Source organism: Acomys russatus, chromosome 26, assembly GCF_903995435.1.
Source record: "Acomys russatus chromosome 26, mAcoRus1.1, whole genome shotgun sequence".
Taxonomy (NCBI): domain Eukaryota; kingdom Metazoa; phylum Chordata; class Mammalia; order Rodentia; family Muridae; genus Acomys; species Acomys russatus.
Window position 1 is genome coordinate 26,772,231 of NC_067162.1, and position 11,172 is coordinate 26,783,402.

Genomic DNA, 11,172 nt, shown 5'->3' on the forward strand with positions numbered 1-11,172 from the left:
ACAGATTCTGCACATATATACTAAAATAATTCTTTTTTTTTAATTCTTTTTTTTTATTATTAATTTATTCTTGTTACATCTCAATGGTTATCCCATCCCTTGTATCCTCCCATTCTTCCCTCCCTCCCATTTCACACTTATTCCCCTCCCCTATGACTGTTCCTGAGGGGGATTACCTCCCCCTGTATATGCTTATAGGGTATCAAGTCTCCTCTTGGTAACCTGCTGTCCTTCCTTTGAGTGCCACCAGGTCTCCCCCTCCAAAGTAGAAGGATCCAGAGTGTCCTAGAACCCTACAAGTAAAACATTATGATAGGCAGATTTGGGCCCAGGGGTCCCGCTCAAACTAAGGCACCAGCCAAGGACAATACAGGTGGTAAACTTTAAACTCCTACCCAGGTCTAGCCAATAGTAAAATAATTCTTTTAGCCCATCTTGATTTTTCCCTTTAGTACCCTAATAATTTGCTATGAAGCTTTAGATGAAGTTAATGTTCTTCATAATATCTTCTTATTGTCTTTTATTGGTACATGGCGAGAAATTGCTGACATTTCCTTTTAAAGTAGGGAAGTCACAACCCACTTATTTTAGATATGTTACCACAAAGTCTTTATTTTCTGCTTGTCACTGCTCTGGGTTGGAGAAAAACACAATTACTGAAAGAGAGGAATCAGTGCAGTAGGCTTTTTCACACTTTACAAATGGTTACAAAGTGATAATTAACAACGTGCTAAATACTAGGTGATAATGCTCAACAGAATAAGGTGAAAATTAATTGTCTGAGATAAGATATCACTGGAATGGTTCATTTCCTTAAAAGCAATTGAAGCAGACAAAAACTGACATTTTCTCCTGTTGAGGAGGATAATACACTATCATCAACTCAATTGAATTGAACCACTCCTAGTCATCACCATCATCTTTCATTCATGCTTCTCTTCATTCAACAAACAGTTATTGAAAAACAACATTGTGTCTGGCATGTTGTTAGATGCTGCAGATAAAACTGCAGAAAGGATAGATTTCTGCTTCCATGATAATTTTACTATTTCAGTTTCTGTCACAATCCATGTCATTACTACTATCTTCAACACCACTATTTTCATCATAATCCCATCATCATCTTTTTGTCGTGACCAGTAGCCCAGGAAATAAATTCTGTACTGATAGGAGAAGCACAAGGAAGAGAAAGACTAAAATACTACTGTGTATGTATAGCATCTGTGTCTTCAACTCATTTTGACACTTTAAAGAGTATGTTTAAAGTGCTATCTGCCTAGGGTGGGGTGGGGTGGGAAAATTTTCTCTTACTTCATCTTTTATATTAGATGAAACATCAGGTTATTTTTATCATTTAACTTTCTAGTTTGCTGGACACTTGCAGCATATTTTCTGAATGGATACTTGGTAAAATAAAGATTCTTCACTTTTTCTATGTTTATAATGTCTGCTAGAGGCACCGATGCATGAACTCAGTAACTTCACTCTCTGCTGAGCAGTGCTCTGTTTGCGATCAGAGCCCTTCTTTCATCATCCCCTTAAGTTCACAATGTATTAACGTAAACATCTCCTGAGCTATTTTAAATGGACTACTTTCCTCTGCTCAGGCTTGCCCTGATGGCATCCACACTCAGTTGTCATTTACACTTTATTGCTATTCACATGACAGTGACTTTTCTAATCAGTCCTTATGTGTGTAAGGTATGGGGAAGTGGAAAACATCCATAATACTGATGAGAATTAGAAACTTGTATTAGGGTAGTGATAATGAGGATGACAACATAGATACAAAACTAAAACATAAGTAAAGACATGTTAAAGTAGTAAAGAACAGAGGCTGAAATGATAAAAATGTTATACAAATAATAATAATAATAATAATAAGACTCTTGTAGCATTCTCTGAAACTCATAATACAGGTAGAAGAGAAAAACTAAGAGGAGGAAGGGGCAGCTCCACTGAGAATATATCAGTAACACCACCACTTGCTAGAGATTAGGGAATTTAGTTTTTCTAGAACTTTAAAACAGTGACAGTCATACAAGGTCATAAAATTCACTTGTCTGTGAGCAAACGGACAAGCCTGCTTAATGGTTCTGTTTTCGAAATACTGAGGGCGAGACTTCAGAGAAGCAGCTGTAAAGAGTAGCTTTTGCCTCTTGAAATAGTTCTGTACTCAAGAGGTGTACCTTTCTGCTTGTGTAGGCATGAGAATGAAGGCAAATTGAGGGTGTGTAAAGCCAGTAGAGAAAACAGAGGTAGAGAGAGGGCCAAGGGTGGACTCTTGGGGGAGTGAGACATTGAAAGACAAGCTTGGTAAGAAAGAGAAAGCAAGCCAGGAGCAAAGCAGGAGAAACTTGGGAAAGCTACAGATTCAGAAGAAAAGATAAGAGAAAATATAACAATAATGAATGCAGGGTCAGGGTAAATGTAAGCTCAATCCCTTTCTTGTTCAGCATTTAATATTTTCGGTGAGCTTAGTTCAAATAGCCACAGGAGATCTGCACAGCTGAGGGCAGATTTCAACAGATTGACAAGCATAAATCTGGACAAGTAGAATTTTATAAGTAATAAAAAAGTGTTCTTTCTGATAATGATGTGCTCGGGTTCTCAATTATGTGTAACCTCTGCACTGAAAGGGGACTACCTTGGTCATTGCCTTGCCATCTGTCCTTGATGTGTCTATTGAAATCTAGCCTTACATGTCACCTACTGGGAGGGAGATATCTGACCATCTGTGCTTCTTTCTTGTTTTCCTCCCCAGGCTAATCCTGTGCCCCTCTTTCTACAAGTTGTCTCTATGAAGAACTCTCTCTCCCTCCCTCTCTCTCCCTCTCTTCTTTCTCTCTCTTTCTCTCTCTCTCTCTCTCTCTCTCTCTCTCTCTCTCTCTCTCTCTCTCTCTCTGAGTGTGTGTGTGTGTGTGTGTGTGTGTATGTATGTGTGTGTGTGTCTGTGTGTGTGAGAGAGAGAGAGAGAGGAGGAGGGGAGGGAGGGAGGAAATGAGGGAGAGAAGACCTATCCCTTGAGAAGCAGTAGGAAGAACTTACAGGATGGGGAAGCTTTCATCGCAGGTTTTCTTCTTGTGTTTCTTTTATGTTAGAATCAGCACTGCAATATCAGGGGTTTTTTGTTTGTTTGTTTTGTTTTGTTTTTGCCAGATGACATTTTTTATAAACTTAACTCATTATACACTGGACCTTGTCGGGTCTAGTGTTGCATATTATATAACCATGGGTCTCTCTTTTTTTTTTTTTTTTTTTTTTTTTTTTTTTAACCATGGGTCTCTTATGAGGCATAAAAAATGCCTTTTAGAATTTCTGCATATACTGACCATAGCTTTGTTATACACACTCCCTTTATTGCATATCGTCAGTCATCCAAGTTTGCATGTTCTGTCTGCTACCTGCAGAATGTTAAGTAGCATGCACAGCAAAGTAAAATAAAAAGCCATGTATCTATTATTCCATCAGCTTGCTGTTTTTTGCTTGAGATTTTATTATCCTTTTAACTTGGCTAAAACTTCTGTGTCACTCTTAACAATGGGTACAGGGGCAGCCTCTGATCCTGTTGCCTGTCTTTGGGTCTCTTTCCCCCTACTGGGTTGCCTCTTACAGCCTCCATAGGAGAAGAATGTTCCTGCCTAGTCTTTCTCAAACTTGATATGTCAAGGCTGGTTGATACCCATGGGAAGCCTTCCTTTTTCTGAAGAGAAAGAGAAGAGGGGTGGACGGAGGGAAAACAGGGGAAGATTGGGAGGTGATGGCAGAGGAGAAACTGTGGCAGGGATGTAAAGTAAATAAATATCTTTTTTTAAGAAAAAAAAAAGCAGCAGTAGAAAGAAAAGCTCCTTAGTGTTTATCCTGTTTCCTTCAGTGTAAGATCCACAGTAAAAAGGTTTTGTATAATATTACTTCTGTGTCTCTACACCTAGAGCAATGCCTAGCATATACATAACAAATATGTATACAAGTAATTGAATACATGTAACATGTTTAATTTTCATTTTTCTTTCAATATCTTTAGACAAAGAAAAATATGCATGCAAGATTATTTTGTCTCTATCACACTCAGTAATAAGTAATCATATCCTAAAAGCGTCAAATCCTAAGAAGATTAAATTGTAAAGAATTTACATACATTTCATAAAATTGCATAAAGAAGATTTCTGCAAAATGCAGCGTGTGTGTGTGTGTGTGTGTGTGTGTGTGTGTTGATACAACAGTTATTTTCATTCACATATTTGTAAGAACAGATCTTCTGTTTATCTACAACCATGTCAGTTTTTAAATTGGCTAAGCAGATCTACTTTTTTCAGAAAGCATGCATATTCTGCAGAGATATTTGAGAGATTATAGTAAAAGAAGGAAATAATGTGCCCATCTGTATAATAATTTAACAAAACCTCATAAAAATTACTGTTTGGAACCATTTTATATTCACCAATAATCTAAAGAATATTCAGCAATTGCCAAAAAAAAAAAAAAAGCTAATTACATCTTTTAAAATTTAAACAGTATGATATGTTTGACTCTGAGCTATTTTTGAGTGTTTAAGCCTCCAATAATACATTTTTAATTTTGATTGCTCCAGTGAGCCATGCAACTTCGCACTAGAGACACCCTTCAGAGAAGTGCTGCTGACATAGTTCACTCACCAGTTGTACTTGCCCTCTTCACAAGTACATTCAGGATAGGTGCTTGTATTTAAATCTGTCTTGCAATGATTGAAGAAATGGACAGTCAAAGACTGGCCCGACTTCAGACCCCACCCGTGGGAGAGAACCAATGCCTAACACTATTAATGATATTCTGCTGTGTTTGTATGTAGGAGCCTAGCATAGCCCCTGTGAGAGGCTTCACCTAGCACCTGATGGAAACAGATGCAGAGACCCATAGACAGAGTTTGCAAAGCCTATGGAAGACTTGGAGGAATGACTGAAGGAGTTGGAGGACTCAAAGACTCCACAAAAAGGCCTACAGAGTGAGCTGGCCTGGACACATTGGGGGCTCACAGAGACTGACCACAACCAAAGGTCATACAGGGGACTAGTGCTAGGGCCCCTGGACATAAGAAGCAGATGTGAAGCTTGGTTTTCATGTGAGTCCCCCAGTAACTGGAGAGGGGCGATCTTTGGCTCTGATGCTTGGCTTTAGATTCCTATCCCCTCACTGGGCTGCCTTGTCTGACTTCAGTGGGAGAGAATGTGCTTAGTCCTGCAGCAACTTAATGTGCCAGGGCAGGTTGGTACCCATGGGGGACTTTCCCACTCCCTGGGAAGGAGACGCAATAATGGGGGGAGGAGTGTGTGTCGGGGCAGACTGGGAGGAGAGGAGGGGAACTGCTATCACTGTGTAGAGTGAAAAACAATAATTTAATGGAGAACAAAGTGTTTAAGCATAGTGGATAAACAAATAAGTATGTAAATGTTTATGCTACAGTAAAACAAAGTGAGTGGCATAGATTCATAACAAAATCAGTAATACTTCCACAATTATTTATAATAATAAGAAAACTACATTTTCTTATATAAATTCATATAATATACCAATGTTTGCAAGTGAGTCATCTCATTTTATACTCTTAATGCTATTATTGAAGGAGTCTTATTATCCCTAATTTCACATGACAAAATGAAATAACAAAACAGTTAAAGGACTTACTTGAGATCCTCCAGTAAGTGACTGTTGTGGTGAAGACATTTAAAGACCCAGTCAGATTAAGTAAGTCCTGAATTCATGCCCATGTGTGAACCACAGAGATAAGCACTAGGGAACTCACAAATAAGCACGAGTAGAACCATAAATGTTAAATACACAGGGTTGTTCCTTCAAAGGAAAGAATGAATAACCTGTTACCTGCCTAGAAGACTAGGGGGCAGACCTGGTTAATAGTCTGGTAATCTTTCCACTATCTGTGTGGCTGAGACCACACCAGATCCTGTCCCAAACCATTGTCATGAGTTTGTCAATCTACAGAACCAATCTTTATGGAAGGTGCCACGTGTACTTTACAAAACCCATCTTTATGGAAGGGGTCACATGTACTTTATAAAGAGTTTTAACAAGTTTGTCTCTAGCTGCTGGCAGTATTTGGGGAAATTCTGAAGACATTGAGGTGTGGGTTAGAAATAAAGCAACTGTGTAGGTCATTGACAGTAAATTTTCATTGTATTTCATCCCTGGTCATTTCTTAGTACTCTCCTGACTTCCTGGTTTGCAGTGATAAGAACAGCATCCCTGATTCACTTGCTGATAACATCTTAGTAATTTGCTGAAGTGCATGGGACAAATAAATCCTGCTCTGAATCCCCTGAAATCATGACCCAAAATAAATAATTCTCTTATGTTTTATTTTTGGGAATTCTGTCACAGGATCACAGAGATATTGAACAAAATGTTTTGATGAATATTAATATTTGTATATACTGACTTATAAATTGATGGATGAAAATGCCACAAATATTAGTCACTGTTATAGGTCTGAGGTCTAGCAGGATGTCTCCGCAGGTAAAAGTGCTAACTGCCAAGCCAGATGGCCTGAATTCCATCCCTGGAATCCACATGCTAAAAATAGAGAGCTGATTACTTCAAATTCTCTTTTGAGATCAATTCATATACTATATATTTCCGAATTCACACACATACACATACACATACACACAAAAAAAAAACACAGAGAGAGAAACACATATATACATACAATTCTCAAAAACAAATTTTAAAAAGAGTAGCAACTCAAGAATAGTCACTGTTAGTGTGTTACCATGTTCTGCTATTATTGTGACTCTGAATATTTGGTTTATATATGATCTCTATTTGTAGTGTAGACTATTAACTTCTGTAGAATTGTGATTCATTAATCATATGTTTTGTTACAAAAGAGCTACATTTTTAAAAATTGCTTCACAATACCATCATTGGCATTGTTGGTAGCCTTCAATGTACTGCTATGCAATTATATTGATAAATCTACAAGAAGACAGCACAGATGGCCCAGTACCCTAAGCCGGTTGAGAAAACTTTTGGCATAAAACAATATTAAGTTTCAATCCTTGTTTATTTTCCCACCTACTACATCACTGAATTTATTAAACCATGAAGCTTCACTGTAGCTCAACTTCCAACTCTTGAAATTGGCACAGCAACAAATCTGCCTAGAGAAGAAGTGAGTGAAAGCATCTCTGTGTTGGTCAAGGCACCCCGGATCATAGTTGGCTTCTAAGTTCACTCCGAGTACCAGCATCAAACCATAACAAATGACATGGTCATGCAACATTAACTGTTGGTCTAGATGACTCTGCAGAACAGCTGTCCTCTTTGTGTTATCTCTGCATCTCAGGTTGCTTCTACCTGGCTATATGCTTCTACAAACATTGTTTCTGGGAAAGAATGGCTTAGAAAATTAGTCACCAAGAAATAAATGAGTTCAGATGGAACTTACCCATATAATATGGGCTTATATTTGAAAAGCAAATCATATGACCATATACATGAGGCTGATATAGTCAGGAATTAAGCTTTTCTGTGGACTCAAAGATAAATGAAATAAATGTATTTATTGGCAGATGTTAATGTGATCAAGCACAACTAGGTAAAAAGTGTTTCTAAAGAATGTTAAAACATAGAATGGATTCATCCAAACACTGTGCACTGGAAAATCTGTATGCAAGTTTCTCCAAAAATGAAAGTATGTCTACCATATGACCAATTGTAGTAGTATTGGTCATTTGCCTATATGACCACAAATCAACATTTTAGAGATATTCTTGCAAGCCAATTTTCATTGCAACATTTTCTATAATAGCTAAGTTATAGAACTCACATAGGTGTCCAACAACAGAAAAATGGATGAAGAACTTATGACATATATATATACATATCTATATGTGTATATACACACATAAACACACACATATATATACATATATAAACACATACATATACGCAATGAAAAGTTTTGTGGCTATAAGACGACTGATATTGTGTTATTTTTAAGAAAATTGATGCAGTTGGAAATAATTTGTATGGTTAACACATTTTGAGTGCTAGCCCCCGTGTGTACAGAACCACGTTTAGTACTGATGGAAAATCATTTCATGAGTATCAGTGTATTTATTCTTCTAAGAATGTTTCATTGTCTGTTGCTTTTATATTTTGCAAATTGGAAAACATTTCCAAAATTAAAATATTATCATAAAGAGACACAGGTAATGAATCCAAAATCCTGGGTCTGATCCTAGGCAGTTAAGTTCAAGAGAAGTTTAAGTTTTACATTTACAAACCTTTGGATGTTATTTCAGTGAATATCTGTATTATTATGAGCATGATGCAAATCAAAATAATTAACCTGCTTGCCGTTGTATTTTACCTTTTGTTACAGACCAAACTGCCCAAAGCCAATAAACTGCGTTTCTCGGTAATGGTATACATTTGGGCAGAAATCTTTCTTACAAATGATTTTCTTTGGAAGACAGGTGTTTGTGTTTGTGAAACTCTCAGTAAGCAGCACGGCAAAGTATGCTGCATTCTGCACAATATGGCTCTTTCTTTATGCAGCACGATGAACCTGTGTGCTCAGTTTTTGATGCTTTGCCACATACTTACAGTTATCTGGAAAAGTTGTATTTTAGTTAACCCTACAAATGAGAAATATAAAAGCAATATTGAAGGTATTAAAGATAGATGATCGCTGAACCAGTATATGCTTAAAATTCAAGACTTTGAATGCTTTTTTAAAAAAAGTACATTTTACATATAAGTTCTGCTGATTTGGCATTTGTTATGCCATTTGACTATCCAAAGACGCAGGGTGGATATTATATGAAATTCTTGACAATTCAAGTAGAGCATAATCTGATTTTGTTTCCCCAAACTGGTCAATAATAAATGAGAGTTAAAATTTAAATCCAAACAGTGGATTGTTCACAGTACATTATTGATAAGGCACGTTATTCTAACATTTTCAAAGGATGATACATTATTTACTGCCTCTGCTAGTAAAAGTCCTAACAGAATGAAAGGATTAGACTCCAAGTAAGACTGACTTGAGTTTGTTAAACACCCGCTATGTAGGAGGTTTTGAATTGGGTAGACAAAAATGTATAACCTTTGTTTTCCAGTGCCTGAGAAAATTATTCTTAAAATCTGTATGTATCTCACAGTGGACTACCTTGTGTACAGACATGTGAAATGGCTTGTAACTATTTCATGTGAATGATTACTTACAAAACGGTTGGTAAAACTCTGTGAGAAACTGACTGGCAACCTTTCAGAGCACCGGAGTCACATTCAACCAGATACAACTGCAAGCCATCAGAATTAGGAAATTTCTCGGGATTTGTTTTAGTGCTTTTTGTATTCTTTTAGACATTTTTTTTTCTTTCTCTTATTTCAATAATGTTATAGCATTGATTAATTGTAGCATGTGAGTGCAGGCAGCACACCTCCATGGTATGCATGTGGAAGTCAGAGTAGAAGCCATGGACCTAATTATCTCTTTCTGCTATGTGGGCCCTTAATGCTAGGGTTACAGGATTGGCAGTAGGCGTTCTTCAACTAAAGCCATCTCACAGGCTCTCATTTCCCCTTCTTTGAGGCAGGGTCTCTTGTATCCCAGGCTTGTTGTGGGCTTCTCTGTAGTCCAGGATGCACTTCTGATCTTTTTTCCCTCTACATCCAGAGCATTACAGGTGTGTTTGCCACTGTATTTGGTACCGGACATAGATTCATTGTTAAGTAAATTAAAAGCATGGTTAAGAAAGATGTAAGCCAAGAAGGAAAATTGGAATCTGTGACCAGAACCATTATAAGTAATGATAAAACATATTGTGATTTTAATACACTTTGGGGGTGGTCTCTTGTGTATGCTAGACTAATATAATTAGCATTTATAATTATTTTACCATAAAAATTGTATAGAGGTGATTGTTGATTCACATTTGGGTTGTAAGAACTAATGGAGAAAAATCTGTTGGACTCCTTATATTCAGACTTAGAATACAATACCACAGACAAGTTGAAAACAATGGTGTAATTCATTCTTCTAATGAAAAATTTCCAGCTTTACAAACATATACATCCGTGTTCATAGAGTATGTGCACTTATAGGCATAGAACATGGTGCACTTGTATGTATGCAAGGCATGCCTTTTCATAAATATAAATAAATCTAATATTTTAATGGTTAATAAGTATATTAACTGTTCCTTTTCTGGATCAATTTCATGACATATTGAAAAGTTACTACTCCAGGGTTTGAACATTCCTATCCAATTAAAAAAATTTTTTTAATTAAAATTTTAAATTTAAGCTAGCATATCATTTCTTTTTGACTGATTTTTCCATATGCTATTCAGGGTTAATCTTGTTTGTTGTCTCCAGAAGTCAACACTTGTTAATCTACTATTCACTATCTATTGTACATTTGCCAAAATTATATTGACCGTATTGATATAGATCATTGAGTATCTGGATTATCTGTTTAACCCTCTGACCTGTATAACTGTGCCTTTTAGTGGTCACAATGCCTTTATGACTGTAAGCATAGTGTGAATTTTAATACAGGCCACGTTGATAGTGCTACCTATTGACAGGGAGTCCTGCATGCATCAACTAGATTGCCTTGTTTGCCGGCGATGTTCTTTTTCTTTTCTTTTTTTTTTTCCCTCGGATTCTTGCTGATAGTTTTTCTAGTGTCTTTGACAGGGAAATTCCTAGCAATAGTTGTTTATGAACTTCAGTTTTTGTACTTTTCAGCTTTGCTTCATGTGCTTTTGATTCTGTTGTTTGCAGCATTAAAGATAGCTATGACTTCTTTTTATTGTTAGGTAACTCCTTTACTGTTTTCTGCAATTATCTACACTCTGAATTCGACTTTAACATCATATTAAACCCATGATTCATCTTCTCTTTTTCTCAGTTCTGGATTTCAAACCCAGATCCTCACACATCCTATACACTGAGAAGTTTCTGATTTTAAAAAGAAATATATCCATATAATATTTTTACTACCCTTTTGTTTTTAACACTAAAAGGTCAGTGAATTCTAATTCATTCAATCATGCTTCGTTATCCACTGTGTCCATGTCCTTTGATTTGTTAAGTTTTGTCCATTCTCATTTGAGATAATTACCAATATATTACCACTCTTATGTACTACTTTGATATTGTCTC